This window comes from Ovis aries, chromosome 6, assembly GCF_016772045.2.
Source record: "Ovis aries strain OAR_USU_Benz2616 breed Rambouillet chromosome 6, ARS-UI_Ramb_v3.0, whole genome shotgun sequence".
NCBI lineage: Eukaryota > Metazoa > Chordata > Mammalia > Artiodactyla > Bovidae > Ovis > Ovis aries.
The window spans coordinates 10,165,959-10,192,258 of NC_056059.1; the positions used below are offsets into that span (position 1 = coordinate 10,165,959).

At 37.7% G+C, this 26,300-nt stretch overlaps 1 long non-coding RNA gene across 1 annotated transcript in view; it reads left to right on the plus strand.

Moving 5' to 3' along the window:
* Positions 1–26,300, plus strand: part of LOC121819803 (uncharacterized) — a 168,416-nt gene that overhangs the window by 34,521 nt on the left and 107,595 nt on the right. The window lies entirely within an intron of this gene.

Genomic DNA, 26,300 nt, shown 5'->3' on the forward strand with positions numbered 1-26,300 from the left:
GGAAAATTGGAGGGAAAAAGTGAAAACAGTGACAGATTTTATTTTCTTGGACTCCCAAATCACTGAAGACTGTGATTGCAGCCCTGAAATTAAAAGGTGCTTGCTGCTTGAAGGAAAAGCTATGACAAACTTATGAAAAAGCCAAGACAACAATTTTTCAGCAAAGTTCTGTATAGTCAAACCCATGGGTTTTCCAGGAATCATGTATGGATTGAAAGCTGTACTATAGAAATGCTGAGTGCCTAAGAATCAGTCCTTTTGAATTGTGCTGGAGACAACTCTTGAGAGTCTCTTGGACAGCAAGGAGATGAAACCAGTCAGTCCTCAAGGAAATCAGTCCTGAATATTTATTGGAAGGATTGATGCTGAAGATGAAGCTCTGATACTTTGGCAACCTGATGTGAAGAGCTGACTCACTGGAAAAGATCCTGATGCTGGGGGAGATTGAAGGCAAAAGGAGACAGGGGTGGTAGAGGATAAGATGGGTACATAGCGTAACTGACTCAATGGACATGAATCTGAGCAAATTCCAGAAGATGGTGAAGGATAGGGAGACTGGTGTGCTGTAATCCATAGCTTTGCAAACAGTTGAACAGGACTGAGTGAATAAGAACAACAGTGCCTCTTCTGCTTTGTACTTCTCTTATTTAACAGTTTTCCTTTCTCTCCCTAATCATGGACTTAATGCTTTTGTTTCACTCTGTCTTGAGTAATTACAAAATTCTTCCTTACTCTTGATTCCTCTATAAATCTTGTTTACAAATGCATACCTTAACTGAAATATAGCCATCCATCTTGACTGTCCTTCCCTTGAAAAATTCTCAAGTTATGGATTTTTATTTTTCAATATCTTACTCACATGCATCATGGTCAGGAGCTCGCGTCCTCTGTTGTCACTGAAAGTATCAGATCATTACTAACCTGTCGTCTTGAGACAAACACAACTTATTTGAGACAGATTGAATTTTGTTTTCTTACTGTTGCTATTGACTCCTTTCTTTAAAACTTACCTACCTTCACTGAAAACTTTGAAACTGAATTTATTTTTTCCTTCTAATCCTATGACCTGCTGTCATCTAGAATGATGTAAGTAACAGTGCATACTATCTATCCAGTATCAAAGCCACTTAGTTTAGTGTTCCTGCACTCCAGGAATGATCTCCAGCAGCCCTTCCTACAGACTTCCTTGTTCATGTCTGAATTTGGAGTACCCACTCTTGAACCTGGCATTCCTACTTTTGAGCTTAATATTTCATACTTACAGGATTCTTACTGAAGCACTATGAAAACAATTATTATTTGACTTTATACTTCAGTAGAGTTCACACTTCTAATTTGTGTATGTCCATCATCCCTTCCTTTCTGTATCTCCTTTTCCAGCTAAATTTCCTGTGCCATCTTTTAAACATCTTCTCTTACTGATATCTCATAAAACTGGGATTTAAGAGTAATTTAGGAATAATTTGCATGCAGGTTACATGTAAAATTGTGGGAACTGGATGGAAAACGAAAAGTGGTTGAAACTCTGGTTAAATTCTATAGTTATCTTACTTAACAACATGGCTTACAAGGTTACTATGTGCTTGTTGCTGCACTAGGCAATACACAAAGTTTAATACCTGGGCTTTTCCAAGTTAAAAAATGTCTGAAATTTATGCAAAGTTTTATTTGCTCATTTGTGGTATATATAAATCTCATCTTTGGAATCAGTTAAATTTAAAAAAAAAAAGATAAATTCACAGACAATAAATCCACATCAGTTATCATCCTAATTTCATTTCTCCACTATGATTGCAGTGCAGCTTGTTCTTATGAATGAGACATTCTTCTCCAGAGTAAATGTGATTTCAAAGTCTTGACTCAACTTTATTACACTAAATTGTTAAAACATCTTTTATTCTAAAGTCAAAAGGAAGAAGTTAGTCTCAGTTCATCACTGAACTTGGACAGACATGCCAGTCACAGCAACTAAATACCATACCTGCAGTGAAGGCTTAGACTTTAGTAAGCACTTTCATTCAAAAAGAAATATATATACGAAACAAGAGAGCTCTCAGTGCTTCTTTGCAAAACCCATGTTTGATGTAGGAATTTGTTTAAATTAAGTCAGAAGACTGGGCTTGTTGACGACTGGCCCAACTGACTTATTCTACTTAGAGCTAATTCAGGTTATTGACTTTTATGGCTAAGGCTCAGCATAGAATAAAACATTCAGACTTCCTTGTTGGTCCAGTAGTTAAGAATCCACCTTCCAATGCAGGGGACATGGGTTTGATCCCAGATCTGGTGGGCAACAGTCCACAGTTCACAGAGTCCAACAAAACTTAGCAGCTACACAACAGAAACAACAGGGATCCCACACACTGCAGGGCACCTTAGCATGCTGGCCCCAACTACTGAACCCATGGCCTTCACCTAAAGAAGCCCTTGCACCACAACAAAATACACTGCATGAGGTAAGTAAGACCTGATGCAGTCAAATAAGTATTTAAAAAAGAATAAAGCAGTATCTCTTACTTTTTGCTTGTCTAACTTCAAATATGCTGACTATAGTGGCTCAGATGGTAAAGAATTCTTTACCATCTGAGTCACTATAGTCAGGAGACCTTGGTTTGATTGATCCCTGGGTTGGGCAGATCCCCTGGAGAAAGGAAAGTCTACCCACTCCAGTATTCTGGCCTGGAGAATTCCATGGACTGTGTATTCCACAAGGTCTCAAAAAGTCAAACACGACTGAGCGACTTTCACTTCACTTCACCCATTCCAGTATTCTTGCCTAAGAGTCCTATGGACAGAGGAATCTGACACGCTACAATCCACTGAGTCGCTAAGAGTTGGGCACTACTGAGTGACTAAGCATGCTGATTGTATAAAATGTATTAAATATGAATTTCGGTTTACCATTTACTATTAAACTGACATTTTTTTCCCTAAAAGATCCAATAGAGAATAAAATGCACATTTCAATCCACATAATGACTTCCCAAGGAGACAACTATAAGTAGTACTATAGTTCTCATAGAGGTTTAGGTATTTTCATCAATTTGGAAGTCATTTATAGGCTCAGGGATTTAAGGAATATTACCTTACTCTATGAAACTTTTGTTTAAAGAAAGAGTCTTAAAAAAGATATCTTATATATACTGTGCACCATTCCCAAGAGTCTTATTTAAGTTCTTTTTCACATAAATTAATTCTAAAAAAATGTATCTGTCACTACCAATTTATCTGTATCATCATGCTGCACATCAGATTACCTTGGCTTAAGCCCTAAAGGGAAATATACTGGAATATATATTTCATGCAATTAGGAATATCATGGAGTGTTAAAACTCTGTTTAAAATATAACAGAGTAAAAAGTCATCTTTTATCAAAAAGAAAGTATAGATCATATGTCTAGTACCTAGTTTAATAAATATTTTTCTTTAAATCATATTTTAAGATTTTGAGTAATAGTTATAAGTTAATTTACTTCCCAATATTTAAAACAGAAAGTTCTTTTAAGGAAAAGTATTAGACTTTTTATTGTTTTTAGTTCTCATTTAAAAAAATATGTATGACTTTATTGTCGTATATATAGAAATCACTGTGAAAGTGAAATAAAATGACAAATTTGTTATTCAATATAATTGATTTTGTTTCATGAATAGCACAAAGTAAATAGTATTCAAAAGAAATTGGCCTTGGATATTACCATTTCAATCAACTAAGCATGTCTGATTTATATTCTGTTTACTTTACTTTAAATTGACAATAGATAGGGGAAAAAAGATAAATCTTGGCTGTGTAAGCTCTATTTTAAAAATGACCACATACCAAGGATTTCTGTCACTAAATCATTGATTTATTTGAATTGGGAGGCATATTTCTGGACTAATATACGTGCTAATCTTATTATGTAAGCCCTACCTCTCCTAAAAAAAAAAAAAAAAAAGTAAATAGTTCCAATGGTTGTAGTTAAGAGCTTTATGGATACTCTCAAGCAGCATCCAATTATATCTCTAAATATATGATTCCAAGAGTTGATACAGAATCAGAAAGACTCACTCAGACTACATCAGATTTATACTTCTATATGTCCATCCCTCCTTCCCCAAAAAAGAAGATCTCAAAAAACAGTACATCTGAGAAAAGAGATAGTTAAAAAAAAAATCTCCAAATATCCTCAGTTGCCTTGACAAAGCTATAAAAATACTTTCAGAAACAGAAAAAATGATCAGAGCAGTGTATGTTGAAAGACAGGGTCCTTCATGCATTATGTAAATCAAAAACTAAACAACATCTGAGATCTGCTTAACCAAAGACAGCACAGATCATCAGAGTTATATATGATCTAAAATGATTTCAGAAGACTCCAATAGATGAAACTGTAGGAGCTGTGCAAAACTGCTGTAAAAGCTGGGCTATAAGTCTGAATATTGGTCCCTGAGTTTGGAAGAGGAAGCAAGGCAGAAGATAAAGTAAGATGAGAATGATGGTGAGGGACTGATTTTATCATCGGGATCATTTCGACAACCTTGATAGGCAAAGTAAGATGTAAAAATGAAGCAGAGTAGATAGAGCATCTAGCTTGGCAGGCTATAGTCCATGGGGTTACAAAGAGTTGGACACGACTAAGCATAGCACAGGAAGACAGGAGATAAGAATATCTGACACAGAAATGTGTGGAAGAATGATAACATGAACTAGAGATAAGCAGAGGGGAAAAGATTAAAATATACTTTCAAAATGGTGGTGTATTAACTTGCTTGAGTGACCACAGCAAAATACCACAAACTAGGTAGCTTAAAGAACAGAAATTTATTATATCAGTTATAGAGACTGGAAGTCCAAGATCAAGGTATCGACAAGGTTGGTTTCTTTTGACATTTTGGAAAATCTGTTTCATGCCTTAGTTTCTGGTGGTTTGCTGACAATTTTTTAATATTCAGTGGCTTGCAGAAACAGCACCCTGGTCTCTAAACTTAGCTTCACATAGGGTTCATCCCATGTGCATATCTTTGTTCAGATTTCCCCATTTTTAAGGACATATGGCATACTGGATTACGCAGGCAACTTGCTTCAGTGTGACATTAATTATTAATTAATTTTCTATAATTCTATTTCCAAATAAGTTAACATTCTGGGTGCTAAAGGCTTAGGACCTTAAGATATAAATTTTTGAGTGGAAACATTTGACCTTATAACAAGTGGGGAGAAAAGAAACATGCAAAGTGCAATTTGATGTAAGTTATTTTGCATAAATTTATAAAATGAACAAGAAAATGAAATAAACACCTGAATAATTCCGATATAGGGAATTCAGTATGTGCAGGAATGAAAATGTGATATGCTTCTTGTCAAATTCAGATGAAAATACATTTGTTTTTGTGTATTAAAGTTTTCTGCATTTACAGTGCAAAATAGTTTCAACATTCATGAATTCTAGGGTAGAAAATGGGATGGGTACTTAGAAAGTTGGATGGATACTAGGGAAGAACTTTGTAAGTCACTCCAAAAATAAAACCAAAAGTCCGAACTATAAGTAATGAAAAAAAAAAAGTAAATGCAATATACTTTTATTTTTAATTCATTAACTAAAAAGAGAAAATCAGGCTAAACTGAAAAAAAAAAAAGTATCACTTTATGCTAGGTTAGTGAAGTGAGTGAAAGTCACTCAGTTGTGTCCGACTCTTTGCGACTCCATGGGCTATAGAGTACATGGAATTCTCCAGGCCAGAATACTGGAGTGGATAGCCTTTCCCTTCTCTAGGGGATCTTCCCAATACAAGGATTGAACCCAGGTAAAGAATTGCAGGCGAATTCTTTACTAGCTGAGCCACAAGGGAAGTCCTATGCTAGGTTGCTGCTGCTGCTGCTAAGTCACTTCAGTCGTGTCCAACTCTGTGCAATCCCATAGACGGCAGCCCACCAGGCTCCCTCGTCCCTGGGATTCTCCAGGCAAGAACACTGGAGTGAGTTGCCGTTTCTTTCTCCAATTCATAAAAGTGAAAGTGAAGTCCCTCAGGCCTGTCGACTCTTAGGGACCCCATGGACTGCAGCCTACGAGGCTCCTCCATCCATGGGATTTTCCAGGCAAGAGTACTGGGGTGGGGTACCATTGCCTTCTCCGATGCTATGTTAGGAGACATCTAAAAATACAATGAGAATAGTTAAAATTAATTAATGAACAATAGTATATCAAACAAATAAGATTAAGAAAGCAGAGGAATCAATATTTCATATTCATATTTGATTTAGTACTGCATTATCTTATTTTAATATTCATATATTTCAGCTTTTTATATCAAGGCATATTTTTAAAAATTAAGATCTTATAAGCAATTTCAGAAAGATATTACAGAGGAAAATAAGAATATTCATTACCATATATTTATGAGTGAAGTGTTGGCAGTAACCTACCTGATTGTTGCAGATGTGTTTAGAATTTATATATATACTTTTAATAAGATATTGTAATCAGAAAATAAGAATATTGCTTCATATTAAAATCATATATTGAAAATGTAATTATGAATGAAAAACAGTAACTTTATAACAATTTATTTATAAAATCTTTAGATACATAGATCAATGTTTTGTGTGTATATGTGCATGTCCATATGTTGGGGGTGTGTATGTGCATGCATGCAAAGTTAAATCATCAGATCAACAGTGTATTAAAAAATACATTAAACACTAAAGATAGGGTGCTGATGGTGATTAAGGACTGGGACTAGATAAAACAAGGAAAGACAAAATAGAACAAATTTTGCAAAGATGTTTGACCATAATAGTAGTATATTATAAGCCCAGATGTTTGTTGAACTCCATTCTTTACTTTAGACTATTAAAGACATAAAAATCCAAAACTATAGTTCATCTTGGCTCCAGACCTTGAGAATTTTTCTAATAGTATGGTAGTTTCTTATGTATTTCAGAATTCCTTCTGAAACATTCTCTTCCTTCTTCGAAGTACTATTCTGAATTCAGAAGATGTCCCCAAATCTGTGTCTCATATCCTTTTTCTTGTGAATGTGGTGATTCATCTGTAGCCATACAAAATAAATACAGTACCAATACCCAGTTTCTGCCAGTTGTAACAGTTTGAAAATCTATAGTACTATATATCGTATCTAGAATATGGACATTGATAGTTATAATACAGAACAGTTCCATTAACATAAGGATTCCTCCTATTGCCCTTTTATAGCCACACTGATTTTCATCTCCACCTCCTCTTTAACCTCTGACAACAACTAATCTGTTCTCCATTGTTATAAATCTGTCATTTCAAGAGTATTGTATAAATGGAATCATATATAGTGGACATTTTTCATGTGTCAATTCTTTAGAGATATGAATTATTATGACTATTAATAGTTTCCCCCATTTTCATTGCTAAGTAGTATTCCACAGTATGTATGTACCAAATCTATGTGTATAACCATTCATCCACAGAAGGACATTGGGTTGTCATCAGATTTTGCTAGTATATATAGAATTGCTATAAACATTTGTATGCAGGGTTTTATGTAAGCATAAATATTTATTTCTCTGGGATAAATAAATTCCCAGGAGTGCTGAGAACACTTAAACATCGGGGTATATTCTCTCCATTCTCCCTCTTAACCCTATTTTTAGGTAATTTTACCATTTACAGTGTCTGAGCAGATAGCTCTTACTTTATTTTCCCCCTCTTATGAATCATATTTTAAAACATCAAATTCTCTTTCCATTTTGAAAGAAGCTCAGTTGTGTCTTTAGCCTTCAAAACTAAAACACTGTACAGAAGCTCATTTAATTATGCTCTAGCTGTGGTTTTTCTGAGGCTCTCCTGTTTATCAACTAACATTTTGTGTTTTATAAATACAAATTCTTCAGTGAGGTAATTATCTTATTTCTCCATAACCTGATTTCATTTAGCAATAACATTTCAACTTTTACACTAAATTATCTGGTACTTTTCTTGGGTTATTTTAAGAAAGTTTTAGCCAGATTGTATTAGGCAAATTGCTTTTTCTTTATTTGAGAAAAAAAATATCTTTCAATCTTGTCAAAGTCATTTTTTTCAAAACTTTCCACAAATAATTAACTTTGTTCAGATATTTAACCATTCTTTACAACATGGCATCCTGTAGTCATCCCTACTATATATTCATTGTTTGACGGTATATGCATACATATCTATTAGAAACTCTCAGTTTTTATAAAATGCATTTCCTACCAAATCTTACCTTGTGATAGCATTTATGTTGTCTTTCCTGCTATATATGAAATACATATAATTTTTTTTTTGGTTTGCCTCTATCTCTTTTTGCTCTGTATAAGCAAAAAAAAAAAAAAAAAATCACAAATAATGATAGATATTTTCCTGTTTTTGTTGCTTTTTCTAGTATATATATGTATTTCCATTTCAGGGTTCCAGAATTATTTATCATGTTTAGATCTTTTATCTTAATCATTTTTATATATATTTGACCACTACCATGTGTTAACATTCTTTTTGGAAGAAACTGATTAATTAGTCTTTTATTCTCCTACTTCTGTTCCTCATAAAGATTTTCTTCTCATCTTATTCTGCATAGTTTTTATCACATTCTATGATTTTCCCTTCTCCTCACTGCTTTTACTGCTTTGATGGGGGAGTGTCAGTAGCAACTCACATATAGCATGGTTGGTGTTTCCTCAAAAATGCACCTGTCACAAGTGAAATTGATCAGAGTCCATAACAGGCTTTAGAGATTTCTAGTCAAAATCTTATTTCTGTCATTTCCCAGTGGAATTTTAAAATATGTGAGGAAAAATTCTTTGTTTATTACTGACATATATTAGAATTCTATTAGTTGTTTTTGACTGCATTATCTCAATGAGTTCTCATAGGAACTTATAAAAGTTGATTTTATACTAAAAGAAGAAAAAAATAGAAATACTTCTTTTCTGAGTATCTCAGATTTTGGTTGCTTAAATTTAGAATATTTATTAAATTCTATGTACGAAAACCAACTTGAGGGTTAAAGTCTGGAGAAGGCAATGGCAACCCACTCCAGTACTCTTGCTTGGAAAATCCCATGGACGGAGGAGCCTGGTAGACTACAGTCTATGGGGTCGCAAAGAGTCGGACACGACTGAGTGACTTCACTCATTCACTCATGTACGAAAACCAACTTGAGGGTTAAAGTCTGATTTTGAAGTCACAGATAAGAAAAAGCAACCAAAAGTAAACAAATATTTTAACATAAATCAGGCATGCATACTGCTAAGTTATAGTGTACCATAATTATTTCAGCATTTTAAAATCAATACTAAAGAGCAAACAGAGAAATGTAGATAAAAAGATGTTTTATGAAGAGTATCCAATGTGATTTTAACAGGATTAAGAAATTTAAACAGATTGATTATATAAAGTGTTTTATTTGTTTTAATATATTACTTCATATAATGTATATTATATAGTGTATTTACATACATATGCGTGAATACATGAATGTGTAAAACAGCATAATATATCTTACTTTGCTATCACAGAATGTCAATATTATAAGTCTTCTTTGAAAATCATTGTAAATCAGTAAACAGTGTAACTTCCCTTTGAGAAACTATACCATTTTCTTGTTTTTATTTCTCAGTTTTACTTTTCTCACCTATATTGTAGTTACTAAGGTTAGGCTTTAGTTTAGTAGATTACACTTTCATTTGAAAATATGGAAATAGTATATGTTAATCTGCTCTGAGGCTTATTTAAGTTTATACACAGTGATTTCCATTATCCTACCAAAATAGACAATTAATGCAGTATAAAGAATTATCTGGAACCTTTGTTTTTATTCAGCCATTCAGACGTATCTGACTCTTTGTGACCCCATGGACTGTAGCATGCCAGGCTTCCCTGACATGTAAAAACTATGTAGTTTATACATAGTAAACTGTCCCCTAGTTCTCTAGTTTATTATGTATAAACTAAACATTACTATGTATAACTAGACAACTAGTGAGAGCCTCCTGTATAACACAGGGCACTCTAATTCAACACTTTGCATGCATGCATGTTGTCACTTGAATCCGCCTCTTTGTGATTTTTGACTGTATCCCACCAGGCTTCTCTGTCCATGGGATTCTCCAGGCAAGAATACTGGAGTGGGTTGCCATGCCCTCCTCAAGGATCCTCCTGGACCCAGGGATTGAACCCAGGTCTCCTGCATTGCAGGTGGATTCCCTACCAATATCCTACTCAAGACTCTATTGACCTAAATGGGAAGGAAATCCAAAAAAGAGGGGATATATGTATACATATAGCTGATTCACTTTGCTGCACAGCAGAAAGTAACCCAACCTTGTGAAGCAGGTTTGTTTTTGTTTTTTTGTTTTTTTGGTGGTGGTTGTTTAGTCTCTAAGTTATGTCTGACTCCTGTGACCACATGAACTACAGCCTGCCAGGCTCCTCTGTCCATGGGATTTCCCAGGCAAGAATATGGGAGTGGGTTGCCATTAGGCTCATAAAAATACACAATTTATTGGTCAACATTGATCAAGAAATAGTACTTAAGTATTAAATTTAACAATAGCCCTTACAGACATCCCAGATATGAGATTTTAATAGGATGAGAAACAGAATAAGTGATAAAAACCTGAGCCCCTGGAGTTAGCCAGTAACTATTGTGCTTTGATTTTGTCATTTTTCTTATAATAACTGACCAGCTCTTTTACTGCTTTCAATGCCCAGAACAACCTTATCGTCATGACATGTTGACATGCGCAGCTGGAAGAGATACAGGCTTTGCTTGAGTAAGCAGATTTTCTAAGTGACATATACAAGTAAAACATATTGGCTTTAGTGTGCCAGGCTTTTCTTGGCTTTTCTTGTGCTTGCAAGAACAAGCAATTACATTCTTAGATTCTGTGCACCTGTGGCAATGCCAGTTCCAAGCTCATTAAGCAGGCATCTGTGACCAGAAGAAGATGACCTCTCTTTTTATTTGCTAACATGTAAACCAAAGCTAATTCACACATTGCTGCTGTGAATTTAGAGAAGAGGTTACCATTTCAAGAACTTTTAGTTGCTGGTGTTTTGTTGTTGTCATGTTGTTTTTTGTGTCTTTCCTAATCTGCAGAGAATTTTATAGATTTAAATGATCTATATGTTAAAGGATTTCCACTTTCCAACTTAATTTTTAAATCATTAAGAGCAGCAAGTTAGTCGTATTGGGATCTTTGAAAATGTGATTCAGGCTATAAATCTCTCTTTACAAAGTCCAGGTCAACTCAGTATTTTTCATATATTTCAGTAGGTATTAGTTAAGATATAGGCTTATCTTAATCACTTTTAAATCACTTTCTAAGTGATTAAAAATGACTTAAGGTAGAAGCTTGTCTTTCATGTAAGAGTCTAGTCTAAGAGGAGTAGATGTGCTCTCCTCTAGATTCATTTTTTTGTTTCATTGCTAGTTTATTTTCATATCTACAGTGACAATATAGTCACTGCTATGTTTGTATTTCAGACAGTAATAAGAGAACGGAAAGTGTAGGGCAAAGATAACTTCATTTGTATCACTTTTAAGCATCATGTTTACACATCATTTTCACCCAGGTGCTACTGATCAGTACCTAGTGGCACAGCTGCCCCTGCTTACAGGGATAGTTAAGAAATAAAATTCATGGCCAACTAACCATGTGAACAGCCAGAGCTCTGTCAAAGAAAGTATTGTTGATTAATAGCAAACCTGCCATAATTGAGTTCATTGAACTCTGGTTCTTGGGACTGTTTTCAAGGACGTCAGTACCTTAATATGTCTTATAAATATGTTCAGATATAAGCATTTGTCTCAGAATTTTAATCTGATTCTTAAGGGGGCCTCCTGCTCCCCATTTTTTAAAGAATTTATTAAGAGAACACTTCATCCCCCAATGTGCCCTTATCCAGTTGTTAATGTCAAAAATCTAGAAATAATTTTTTATATTTCTCATGCATATCATCCCCACACCCACTTCGTATATCCTTATTAGTTTTTCTACCAAATACCTTCCTAACTTAATGGCTTCCACAACTTTCCACTTTCGTCCTGCTAGTCAAAGCCATCAAGGTAAAGATATCATCAATTCTCATGACTAGATTATTTTGAGAGTCTACAACCTGGTCCCTGTTGTTCTTTTTTGTTTGTTTGTTTTTCCAAAGATAAAGCCAGGTATCTTACTAAATAATAATAATAAGAATTATATGACTTCCAAATGTAAATGTTTGGATCATATTTAAAATCTATGACAACATGCAGTGTCATGCATTCATGGCCACAATCTAATATAATTTCATGCCCAAGCCCCTCTCTTCCTCATCATCCTCCAGGCTTTACAGTCTCTTTCTGTTCTTCAAACACGTCAGTCTGTTTCCCAGCTGAGAGCTGCTGCAGCAAATGCTTCTTCTACCTTAAATCCTTTCCTCCTACTTCCTGCCACTTCAAAATATTTTTGTAGAAATTTGGTATAGACTTATTTTAATGGACATATGGATTTTTATGATTAAGCTAATTTATTTGCATTTCTGCATTTCTGTTTATTCAGTTTTTTTTCACTTGCACACATCTGATTCATCTATCTAGTAAGCATAAAGAAGTGTCCACTAAATTTTATTACCTAGATTATAATGGTTTAAGCCTCTGATGACTTGACTGATGAATCCTTGCCTCTGGTTTGCTATGAAATGTGCTCCTAAATGATTTTTGAGGATGTGTAAAGGGGGGCATGTCCCACATTAAGCATTTATCAGTTGAAACTTTCTTCCTGCCAAGAACTGATTTTAGTTCAGTAGTCTTCCTCTCCTATTCTGGCTTCTCTATCTAATTTCATTACATTGCCTTTAAGATACTGAAAGTTGGTATTTACGCTAACACTAGTGCCCATCTTGAGGCCACTATTACCAATCTGAAGTACTTAGTTTCCTATTATCCCCAAATATATTGTTCACTATTGCTCCCAAGCAATCATGGATTCTGTAAGGTAAAGTTCTTGTGATGCCCACATCTTGCCAAGCATTGATGTCTTGGTTTCAGATCTTCATTGCTTGTACACATGCAATGCATCATCTAATATTTACTCTGGTATACTACAATCAAATTCTCAACTTAAAATGCTTTCAATGCCACATAACAGAAATACTCAATTCAAAATAGCTTAAAAATTTTAAGTACAAAATTTATGTGAGGAATTCTTGCCGGGAGCCAGCATGAGGAATCCCATCCATGGCAAGGTCATGAGGAAGAGCTCCAACAGGCAAAGGTGAGTCGGATCTCAAGGGAACCTCCCTGGACCTACTTGAGCATCTACCCCAAAACCAGAATCTGTCTGCCTTACTATATTATGCCTTTCACCAACTGCTCTGACATTAACAGGGGGCTGTCCCCCCACCATCTTTTTCTGGAAAAAGTTAATTTAGAGCTTTTAGATAATAAGTCTCCTGGGCATAATAAGAGTGTTTCAATCCAAAAGAAAGCCTCTGATGGCTTTCTAGCCTGCCTGACAGGTTTATCCAGACTCTTACAGATACCCATGTGATTGTTTACAGCCTCCAGACCCTGAGAGGCACAGGAAGTTTAAAACATCCTAGGAATGTAAGGCCTTCCGAGGAGGAGTCAAAATCATTAGAATAGAACTGATTAAGGGTTTCATTGTTGAGCCAATACTTGCTGCCAAGTTTTCATATATTTTATTTGTTGATATGACACCACCCTTATGGCAGAAAGTGAAGAAGAACTAAAAAGCCTCTTGATGAAAGTAAAAGAGGAGAGTGAAAAACTTGGCTTAAAACTCAACATTCAGAAAACGAAGATCATGGCATCCGGTCCCATCACTCCATGGGAACTAGATGGAGAAACAGTCGAAACAGTGTCACACTTTATTTTGGGGGGCTCCAAAATCACTGCAGATGGTGATTGCAGCCATGAAATTAAAAGACACTCTTTGGAAGAAAAGCTATGACCAACCTAGATAGCATATTCAAAAGCAGAGACATTACTTTGCCAACTAAGGTCCGTCTAGTCAAGGCTATGGTTTTTTCAGTAGTCATGTATGGATGTGAGAGTTGGACTGTGAAGAAGGCTGAGCACGGAAGAACTGATGCTTTTGAACTGTGGTGTTGGAGAAGAGTCTTGAGAGTCCCTTGGACTGCAAGGAGATCCAACCAGTTCATTCTGAGGGAGATCAGCCCTGCGATTTCTTTGGAAGGAATGATGCTAAAGCTAAAACTCCAGTACTTTGGCCACCTCATGCGAAGTGTTGACTCATTGGAAAAGACTTTGATGCTGGGAGGGACTGGGGGCAGGAGAAGAAGGGGATGACCAAGGATGAAATAGCTGGATGGCATCACTGACTCGATGGACGCGAGTCTGAGTGAACTCCAGGAGTTGGTGATGTACAGGGAGGTCTGGCATGCTGCGATTCATGGGGTCACAAAGAGTCAGACACGACTGTGCAACTGAACTGAACTGAACTGATAGTTGGTATGTAGAAAAAACAGGTAGTAGCCCTGGCATTAGCAACATTAGATCTTTGAGTTAAGTACTTTCTTTGTTATAACCCACTGCACCTTTGTTCTACAGAAATGTAACTTTATTTAGTACTTTGAAGGTGATGCACATTAAAGAAAAAACACTTCAAGGGAAAATGAGTTTTCTGGTTGATAGACATTTATCTAGGAAAAGAGCCATAAAAATTTTAACCGGCCTCTTGGCCAGAAGATAATGTAAATCACCTGAGACCCTTTGTATATGGGAAGATATGCAAAAAGAAAGCCTGGTCTCAATAAGGGTCCGGACTGCTGCCCCTGCATAACTCTGCATATTCCATTATTTCTTTATGTACAATTTGGGGTATATAAGCTGCCTTTGGAAATAAAGTTGTGGGTCTTGCACCGATGCTTGGCTCCCCCATGTCATTCTTTTCTTATTCTCCTTTTTCAGGCTAAATTCCCATCAGGAGCATAGAGACTTGCCGTGTCTACTTATTTGCCTGGGATTCTAAGACCCACGCAAGAGGGAGTCCAATGTGGGGCACCCTCTGCTATTCAAGCAGGCACCTGCAGCCTATGTAGATGGTGCAAGTCCCTTGTCTCGGGGCTTTATTGGCTTTCTATGTAAACCAAGGAATATAGACTCTTTTCTCCTCTATTTCTCCACTACACTATTCTTTCCTAATCTCTGTTTATATCTCTAAATAAATAATCTTATCTAATCACCAACACTGTCCCTGCATCAAATTCCCTGGATCCACCGGGGCTGGACCCTGGAAAATTCTAGCATAGAAAACTCCTATTTGGTAAATGGAAAAAAATGCTTATTTATTATACCACTAACTGGCAGTCACCAAAAACACACATGTACATGCACATACATGTACAGATCACAAGATATAAAATACATGTCCTTTTATTTTGAACCTAAAGAAAAATAAGTTAAAATTCCATATCTATATGCTCTCTAAAATAAGATTAAATATAAACAATACTGGTAATGTTAAAAATATAAACAAATATAAAAATATAGAAAATTTAACCCTCTTCTCTTGATAGAAAGTGGAAAAAAAGTCAAAATATATAAAATTTCAGTTCAGTTCAGTTCAGTTGCTTAGTCTTGCCTGACTCTTTGAGAGCCAATGGACTGCAGCATACCAGGCCTCCCTGTCCATCACCAACTCTAGGACATTACCCAAACTCATGTCCATCGACTCAGTGATGCCATCCAACCATCTCATCCTCTGTCATCCCTTTCTCTTTCTGCCTTCAATCTTTCCCAGCATCAGGTTTTTTTTCCTGTCATTTTCAGTTCTTGGCGTCAGGTGGACAAAGTCTTGGAGCTTCAGCTTCAGCGCCAGTCCTACCAATGAACACCCAGGGCTGATCTCCTTTAGAATGGACTGGTTGGATCTCCTTGCAGTCCAAGGGACGCTCAGTAGTCTTCAACACCACAGTTAAAAAGCACCAATTCTTTGGCACTCAGCTTTCTTTATAGTCCACTCTCACATCCAAACATGACTACTGGAAAACCATAGCTTTGACTAGATGCACCTTCGTTGGCAAAGTAATGTCTTTGCGTTTTAATATGTTGTGTTATGTTGGTCATAATTTTCCTTCCAAGGAGTAAGCATCTTTTAATTTCAGGGCTGCAGTCACCATCTGCAGTGATTTTGGAGCCCCACCCTCCCCAAAATAAAGTCTGATACTGTTTCTACTGTTTCCCCATCTATTTGCTATGAAGTGACGGGACCAGATGCCATGATCTTCGGTTTCTGAATGTTGAGCTTTAAGTCAGCTTTTTCACTCTCCTCTTTCACTTTCATTAAGACATTCTTTAGTTCTGCTTCAATTTCTGCCATAAGGGTGCTTTATCTGCATATCTGAGGTTATTGATATTTCTTCCTACAATCTTGATTCCAGCTTGTGCTTCTTCCAGCCCAGTTTTTCTCATGATGTTCTCTGTCCATAAGTTAAATAAGCATGGTGAAAATATACAGCCTTGATGTATTCCTTTTCCTATTAGGAACCAGTCTGTTGTTCCATGTCCAGTTCTAACTGTTGCTTCCTGACCTGCATACCGGTTTCTCAAGAGGCAGGTCAAGTGGTCTGGTATTCCCTTCTCTTTCAGAATTTTGCATAGTTTCTTGTGATCCACACAGTCAAAAGCTTTGGCATAGTCAATAAAGCAGAAATAGATGTTTTTCTGGAACTCTCTTGCTTTTTTGATGATCCAGTGGATGTTGGCAATTTGATCTCTGGTTCCTCTGCTTTTTCTAAAGCCAGCTTGAACATCTGAGAGTTCATGGTTCACGAATTGTTCAAGCCTGGCTTGAAGAACTGTGAGCATTATTTTACTAGCGTGTGAGATGAGTGCAATTTTTCGCTAGTTTGAACATTCTTCGGCATTGCCTTTCTTTGGGATAGCAATGAAAACTGACCCTTTCCAGTCCTGTGGCCACTGCTGAGTTTTCCAAATTTGATGGCATATTGAGTGCAGCCCTTTCACCGCATCATCTTTTAGGATTTGAAACAGCTCGACTGGAATTCCATCATCCCCACTAGCTTTGTTCTCGTAGTGATGCTTCCTAAGGCCCACTTGACTTCACATTCCAGGATGCCTGCCTAGGTGAGTGATCACACCATCATGATCATCTGGGTCATGAAAATCTTTTCTGTGCAGTTCTGTGTATTCTTGCCACCTCTTCTTAATATCTTCTGCATCTGTTATGTCCATACTATTTTTGTCCTTTATTGAGCCCATCTTTGCATGAAATGTTCTCTTGGTATCTCTAATTTTCCTGAAGGTATCTCTAGGCTTTCTCATTCTGTTGCTTTCCTCTATATCTTTCCACTGACCACTGAGGAAGGCTTTCTTATCTCTCCTTGCTATTCTTTGGAACTCTGCATTCAGATTCTTATATCTTTGCTTTTCTCCTTTGCTTTTCGCCTCTCTCCTTTTCACAGCTATTGGAAGACCTCCTCAGATAGCCATTTTGCTTTTTTGCATTTCTTTTCCTTGGGGATGGTCTTGATCCCTGTGTCCTGTACAATGTCATGAACCTCTGTCCATACTTCATCGGGTGCTCTATCAAATCAGGTCCCTTAAATCTATTTCCAACTTCCACTGTATAGTTGTAAGGGATTTGATATAGGTCATACCTTAATAGTCTAGTAGTTTTCCCTAGTTTCTTCAATTTAAGTCTGAATTTGGCAATAAGGAGTTCATGATCTGAGACACAGTCAGCTCCCAGTCTTTCTTTGCTGACTGTATAGAGCTTCTGCATCTTTGGCTGCAAAGAACATAATCAATCCCCTTTCAGTGTTGACCATTTGGTGATGTCCATGTGTAGAGTGTTCTCTTGTATTGTTGCAAGAGTTCGCTTGCTATGATCAGTGTGTTCTCTTGGGAAAACTCTGTTAGCCTTTGCCCTGCTTCATTCTGTATTCCAAGGCCAAATTTGCCTATTACTCCAGGTGTTTGTTGACTTCCTACTTTTGCATCCTGGTCCCCTATAATGAAAATGATATCTTTTTTGGGGGGGTGGGCAGTTAGTTCTAAAAGGTCTTGTAGGTCTTCATAGAATTGTTCAACTTCTGCTTCTTCAGCATTACTGATTGGGGCATATACCTGGATTACTCTGATATTGAATGGTTTGCCTTGGAAACTAATAGAGACCATTCTGTTGTTTTTGAGATTGCATCCAAGTACTGCATTTCAGTCTCTTTTGTTGACTATAATGACTACTCCATTCTTTTTAAGGGATTCTGCCTGCAATAGTAAATATAATGGTCATCAGAGTTAAATTCACCCATTTCAGTCCATCCTAATTTGCACCAAAGAATTGATGCTTTTGAACCGTGGTGTTGGAGAAGACTCTTGAGAGTCCCTTGAACTGCAAGGAGATCCAACCAGTCCATTCTGAAGGAGATCAGCCCTGGGATTTCTTTGGAAGGAATGATGCTAAAGCTGAAACTCCAGTACTCTGGCCACCTATGCAAAGAGTTGACTCATTGGAAAAGACTTTGATGCTGGGAGGGATTGGGGGCAGGAGGAGAAGGGGACGACAGAGGATGAGATGGCTGGATGGCATCACTGACTCGATGGACATGAGTCTGAGTGAACTCTGGGAGTTGGTGATGGACAGGGAGGCCTGGCGTGCTGTGATTCATGGGGTTGCAAAGAGTCGGACATGACTGAGCAACTGAACTGAACTGAACTGAACTGAAAATGCTGACATTCACTCTTGCCATTTCCAATTTGCCTTGATTCATGGACCTAACAGTCCAGATTCCTATGCAATATTTCTCTTTACAGCATCGGACCTTGCTTCCATCACCAGTCACATCCGCAACTGAGTAGTTGTTTTCACTTTGGCTCCGTCTCTTCATTCTTTCTAGAGTAATTTCTCCACTGATCTCTAGTAGTATAGTGGGCACCTACTGACCTGGGGAGTTCATCTTTCATTGTCCTATCTGTTTGCCTTTTCATACTGTTCATGGGGATCTCAAGGCAAGAATACTGAAGTGGTTTGCCATTCCCTTCTCCAATGAACCACATTCTGTCAGAACTCTCTAACATGACCTGTCTGTCTTGGGTGGCCCTATACAGCATGGCTCATAGTTTCTTTGAGTTAGACAAGATTGTAGTCCATGTGATTAGATTGGTTAGTTTTCTGTGATTGTGGTTTCTGTTTGTGAGCCCTCTCATGTCCTCTCTCAGCACCTACCATCTTACTGGGGTTTCTCTGACCTTGGACATGAATAATATAAAATTTATTCAAACCCAATAAATAATAAAGGCAGAAATATTATAAGAAATTAAATTAATGAAATATGGAAAAAATATTCTCAGACTCCCACATGTACAGTCAGCTTATTTGTGACATAATCAATATACCATTGTGTCCTGTAAAAATGATGGTTCTTTCAATAATTAGTACAATGCCAATTGGATCTTTTGGGGGGAAAATTGGATTCCTAAATCATAATATTCAAAAATGTCAATTTTAGCTGGATTGTGAAAATAAATGTGACAGATAAAGCAATATACGTTCAGAATCAAAAATATGAGAATATCTTTATGACAGATGGTAAGCAAAGATTTCTCAACTGGGGCACAAAAACCTTAACCATAATGTGTAAAGTTATAATGCTAACTATATTAATGATTACATCTGGGCATCAAAATATTTCACTGATAAAGTGAAAAACTGACATTGAGGAATATTTTTGCAATTCTGGGATCTGACAAGAACTTATATCTGCAATATACAAAGAACGCCTAAACATTAAGAAGATAAAACTACCCTGTTCAGTAACCAAAGAGTCTTACAAACTTAACAGTTACTTCACACAGAGAGGCTTTCCAAATACCCAAATGATACATGAACAGGCATTTAATTAGGATATAAATGAAAAATATAATGAAATAGAACTACACACTTGCCAGAATTACTTATAATAATACCAGCTGTTACTGAGAATGTGGAAAACTTTCAAATCTCAGATACTTGTGGCTGGACACTAAGAGACAAAAATCAATATAATCCAGCAATTCTATTTCTAGTTGTATTTTCAACAGAAATTCACATGTATATCAAGCTAAAATCAGTTATTAGAAGGTTCAGAGCAACAATATTCAGAATTGACAAAAATAATGAGAATGAACAAACCACTATTCCATAAGTGATGTGGATGTAACTTCCAAACATAATTTTGAAAAAGAAACCAGATATAAAGCACATGAACTGCTTACTTATCATTTAAGTAAAGTCCTCAAATAGCAAATCTAATCTATGTTGGTTGAAGTCAGGATGGTGGTTTTCCTGGGAGAAAGACACAGAAAAGTTTCAAGGAAATTTCTGGAGTTCTGATGATGCTGACTTATTGATTTGTGTTCTATATTTAGCTTGTGAAAATTTATCCATCTGTATGCTTCTGGTTTCTGTAGTTTATTCACTTAAAAACTTAATACATATAACAATATATTAAAAGTGATTAAATAATAAAATGATGTTATTGTTTGGTTTCTATATACATTCTTAAATAGAGCCACAAAATTTTAAAACATTTCCCATATATATATATATATATATATACACACACACACACATATATATATATATATACACACACATATATATATATTCCAATTCAAGATAATAAGTTAATAAAAATAACTCCAGATATCTTAATCCAGATATTCTATAACTGATAAAGTTGTGTTACCAATCTGTTCATCATGACATGTTGGCACATTTTTCCATTGCAAACTCAATTTATTCTGCCATGCTGCAAAATAAATAAACCCGTATCAAATAACCACAGCTCAACAGGATTATCTCTGAATCACTTCAGTTCAGTCGCTCAGTCATGTCCGACTCTTTGTGACCCCATGAACCGTAGCATGCCAGACCTCCTTGCCCATCACCAGCTTCTGGAGTTTACTCAAACTCATGTCCGCTGAGACAGTGATGACATCCAACCATCTCATCCTCCTACGTTCCCTTCTTCTCCTGCTCTCAATCTTTCCCAGCATCAGGGTCTTTTCCAATGAGTCAACGCTTCGCATCAGGTAGCCAAAGTTTTGGTTTCAGTTTCAACTTCAGTCCTTCCAATGTACACCAGGGACTGATATTCATTAGGATGGATTGGATGGAACTCCCTGCAGTCCAAGGGACTCTAAAGAGTCTTTTCCAGTACTACAATTAAAAAGTATCAATTCTTCTGAACTCAGCTTTCTTTATAGTCCAACTCTGTCATTCATACATGACTACTGGAAAACAATAATCTTGACTAGACAGAACTTTGTTGACAAAGTAATGTCTCTGCTTTTTAATATGCTGTCTAGGTTGGTCATAACTTTCCTTCCAAGGAGTAAGCTTCCTTAATTTCATATCTGCAGTAACCATCTGCAGTGATTTTGGAGCCCAAAAAATTGAAGTCAGCCACTGTTTCCCTATCTGTTTGCCATGAAGTGATGAGACCAGATGCCATGATCATAGTTTTCTGAATGTTGAGCTTTAAGGGAACTTTTTTTCACTCTCCTTTGTCACTTTCAATAAAAGGCTCTTTAGTTCTTCTTCACTTTCTGCTATAAGGGTGGTGTCATCTGCGTATTGAGATTATTGATATTTCTCCCGGCAGTCTTGATTCCAGCTTGTGCTTCTTCTAGCCCAGTGTTTCTCATGATGTACTCAGCCAATAAGTTAAATGAGCAGGATGACAATATATAGCCTTGACATACTCCTTTTCCTATTTGGAACCAGTCTGTTGTCCCAGTTTCAGTTTTATCTGTTGCTTCCTGACATGCATACAGGTTTCTCGAGAGGCATGTCTGGTGGTCTGGTATTCCAATTTCTTTCAGAATTTTCCGCAGTTTATTGTGATCCACACAGTCAAAGGCTTTGGCATAGTCAATAAAGCAGAAATAGATGTTTTTCTGGAACTCTCTTGCTTTTTAGATAATCCAGCAGATGTTGGCAACTTAACCTCTGGTTCCTCTGCCTTTTCTGAAACCAGGTTAAACATCTGGAAATTCACGGTTTACATATTGCTGAAGCCTGGCTTGAAGAATTTTGATGATTACTTCGCTAGTGTGTGAGATGAGTGCAATTGTGCAGTAGTGTGAGCACTCTTTGACATTTCCTTTGTTTGAGATTGGTATGAAAATTGACCTTTTACTGTCCTGTGACCACTGCTGAGTTTTCCAAATTTGCTGACATGTGGAGTGCAGCATCCATCTTTGTTTGTAGTGATGCTTCATAAGGCCCACTTGACTTCACATTACAGGATGTCTGGCTCTAGGTGAGTGATCATACCATCATGGTTAACTGGGTCATGAAGATCTTTTTTGTAGAGTTCTTCTGTGTTTTCTTGCCACCTCTTCTTTATATCTTCTGCTTCTGTCAGATCCTTACCATTTTTGTCCTTTTTGAGCCCATCTTTGCATGAAATGTTCCCTTGGTATCTCTAATTTTCTTGAAGAGATCTCTAATCTTTCCCATTCTAATGTTTTCCTCTATTTCTTTGCAGTGATCTCTGAGGAAGGCTTTCTTAACTCTCCTTTCTATTCTTTGGCACTCTGCATTCAAATGGGCATATCTTTCCTTTTTTCCTTTGATTTTGGCTTCTCTTCTTTTCACAGCCATTTGTAAGGCCACCTCAGACAGCCATTTTACTTTTTTTTTTTGCATTTCTTTTTCTTGAGGATGGTCTTGATCCCTGTCTCCTTTACAGTGCCTTGAACCTCTGTCTATAGTTCATCACCCACTCTATCAGATCTAGTCCGTTAAATCTATTTCCCACTTCCACTGTATAATTGTTAGGGATTTGACTTTGGTCATGCCTGTATGGTCTAGTGGTTTTCCCCACTTTCTTCAATTTAAGTCTGAATTTGCCAATAAATCATTCATGATCTGAGCCACAGTCAACTTCTGGTCTTGTTTTTGCTGATAGAGCTACTCCATCTTTGGCTGCAAATAATATAATCAATCAGATTTTGTTGTTGGCCGTCTGGTGATGTACATGTGTAGAGTCTTCTCTTGTGTTGTTGGAAGCAGGCGTTTCCTATGACCACTGCATTCTCTTTACAAACCTCTATTAGCCTTTGCCCTGCTTCATTCTAGACTCCAAAGCCAAATTTGCCTGTTACTCCAGGTGTTTCTTGACTTCCTACTTTTGCATTCCAGTCCCCTATAATGAAAAGGACATCTTTGTTGGGTGTTAGTTCTAAATGGTCTTATGGTCTTCACAGAACCATTCAACTTCAGCTTCTTCACCATTATTGGTTGGGGCATAGCCTTGGATTACCATGGTATTTAATGGTTTGCCTTGGAAATGAACTGAGACCATTCTGTCATTTTTGAGATTGCATCCAAGTACTGAATTTTGGACTCTTGTTGACTATGATGGCTACTCCATTTCTTCTAAGGGATCCCTGCCCACAGTAGTAGATATAATGGTCATCTGAGTTAAATTCACCCATAATTCACTCATTCCTAGAATGTGGATGTACACCCTCGCCATCTCCTGTTTGACCACTTCCAGTTTGCCTTGATTCACGGACCTAACACTCCATGTTCCTATGCAATATTTCTCTTTACAGCATTGTACCTTCTATCACTAGTCCCATGCACAACTGGGTATTGTTTTTGCTTTGGCTTCATCCCTTCATTCTCTCTGGCGTTGTTTCTCCACTGATCTCCAGTATCATATGGGGCACCTACTGACCTGGGGAGTTCATCTTTCAGTGTCCTATCTTTTTTACTTTTCATACTGTTCATGGAGTTCTCAAGGCAGGAATATTAAAGTGGTTTGCCATTCCCTTCTCCAGTGGACCACATTCTGTCAGACCTCTCCACCATGAGCCATCCATCTTGGGTGGCCCCACAACTTAGTTTAATTGAGTTAGACAAGGTTGTGGTCCATGTGATCAGATTGGCTAGTTGTCTGTGATTGTGATTTCAATCTGTCTGCCCTCTGATGCCCTCTCTCAAAGCCTACCATCTTACTTAGGTTTCTCTTACCTTGGATGTGGGATAGCTCCTCGCTGCCACTCCTGCACCATTGAATGTGTTTAAGCAAAAAATAAAGACTGTTAGAATTGGACTGAAGAAGACACTATTTCTCAGTCAGAGACCCAAATTGTAGACTGTAGTAGATAGCAACTTACCAACTTCCCAGGTGGCTCAGTCGTAAAAGAATCCACCTGTTAACAAAGGAGACACAAGTTCACTCCCTGGGCCGGGAAGATCCCTGGAGAAGGAAATGGCAACTCATCCAATATGTTGTCTGGGAAATCACATTATCAGAGGAGCCTAGCAGGCTACAGTCCATGCAGTCTCAAAACAGTTTGATATGACTTAGTGGCTAAACAGCAACAATAAGACTTCAGCTTAGAGGGGCGTTCCTAAGATGGTGGAGGAATAGGATGGGAGACCACTTTCTCCCTCACAAATTCATCAAAAGAACATTTCAATGCTGAGTAAATTCAACAAAACAACTTCTGAATGCTGGCAGAAGACATCAGGCACCCAGAAAAGCAGATCATTGTCTTCAAAAACAGGTAGGAAAAAATATAACAGATGAAAAAGGAGACAAAGGAGGTAGGGAGGGAGCTCCGTCCTGGGAAGGGAATCTTAAGAAGAGAGGTTTCCAAACACCAGGAAACACTCTCGCTGCTGAGTCTGTGGCAAGCCTTGGAAGCACAGAGGGCAACATAACAGGAAGGAAAATAATTAAAAGCAACAGATTGTGAGCCCAACAGTAACTCCCTCAGTGGAGAAGCTGCACAGATGCCTGCCTCCACCACTAGCAAGTGGGGACTGGGCAGGCAGGTGTGGGAGGCACAGGCTGCAGTGCTTTGTAAGATTCGGGCCGGGATGCCCTGTGTGTAACCAGAGCAAACCAACTTGGGCTAGCAAACCAGACTGTGGGATAGCTACCACGCGAAAAGCTCAAACATAAGACACCGCCAGGACTGCGCACAGAACAAAGGACGGAACAGAAATAGCCGGCTGCAGACCATCCCCCTCCGGTGACAGGCAGCCAGAGCCATAAGGGCTGGAAGGGGGCAATCGCAGCCCAAGAGAGACATTACCTACCAAAATGCAAGCAGAATTCTTTGCTAACTAAGACTTCTGGGGGTTCTGGACAGTCATCAGCCGCCAGAGAAGGGACGCCAGCCATACACCCAGAAAACTGAGCAGCAGAGACGGGAAAGGTGATAAGTCGCAGTGACTGTACTCGCCAAACACCTGAGCTACTCGGACCTGGGAAGAGCACAAAACGCAGGCCCAACCGAATCTGCGCCTCTGAGGGCTACCTGAGTGCCAAGCCTGAGCAGCTTGAACCATGCATGCAGCCTAGGGCTGGCCTCAGACGGTTCCCAGCAGAGCAACGTAGAGCCTGAGCAGTGTGCGCCACGAATAGGGGCAGCCTCAGCGGGGTTGAGACACTGCAAGCACATGCCAGTGTTACTTGTTGGCAGCATCCCTCCCTCCCCACAGCACGACTGAACAAGTGAGCCTTAAAAAAAAAAAAAAGAAGTGTCCACCACTGCCCTCCACCCCCATGACAGGGTGGAAATCAGACACTGAAGAGACCAGCAAACAGAAGAAGTTAAACAGAGGGAACTGCCTTGGAAGTGACCCTACACTGCCCACAACACCAGAGAAAGGGCCAGATATATCTTTACTATTTTTATGATCATTCTTTTTTTTAATATTGTTGTGTAATTGTTTTTTCTTTTCTTTTTCCTCTTTTTTTTAACCTTTTTAAATTTTTAAGTCCTCTACTTCTCCTTTAATTTTTATTTTTATAACCTACTATTACTTTTCAAATAAAAAAAAGATCCTATTTTTAAAGCAAACGCTGTATATGCTCTTTTTGTGGTGGTGGTTGTTTTTTAATAATTCTTGTCGCTTTTTTTTTTTTTTCTTTTTTTCTCCTTCTTTTCTTTAATATTGTCTTTTGAAAATCCAACCTCTACTCTAGATTTTTAGTCTTTGCTCTTTGGTATTTGTTGTCAATTTTGTACATTTAAAAACCCAATCTTCAGTACCCAATTACCTGAGAGTAAGATTACTGGCTTGACCACTCTCTTCTCCTTTGGACTCTCCTTTTTCTCCACCAGGTGGCCTCTGTCTCTTCCCTCCCCCTTCTCTACCCAACTCTGAATCTCTGTGTGTTCCAGACGGTGGAGAACACTTAGGGAACTGGTTACTGGCTGGATCTGTCTCTCTCCTTTTCATTTCCCTCTTTTACCCTCCTGGCCAACTCTGTCTACTTCCTCCCTCTCCTCTTCCCTGTATAACTCCA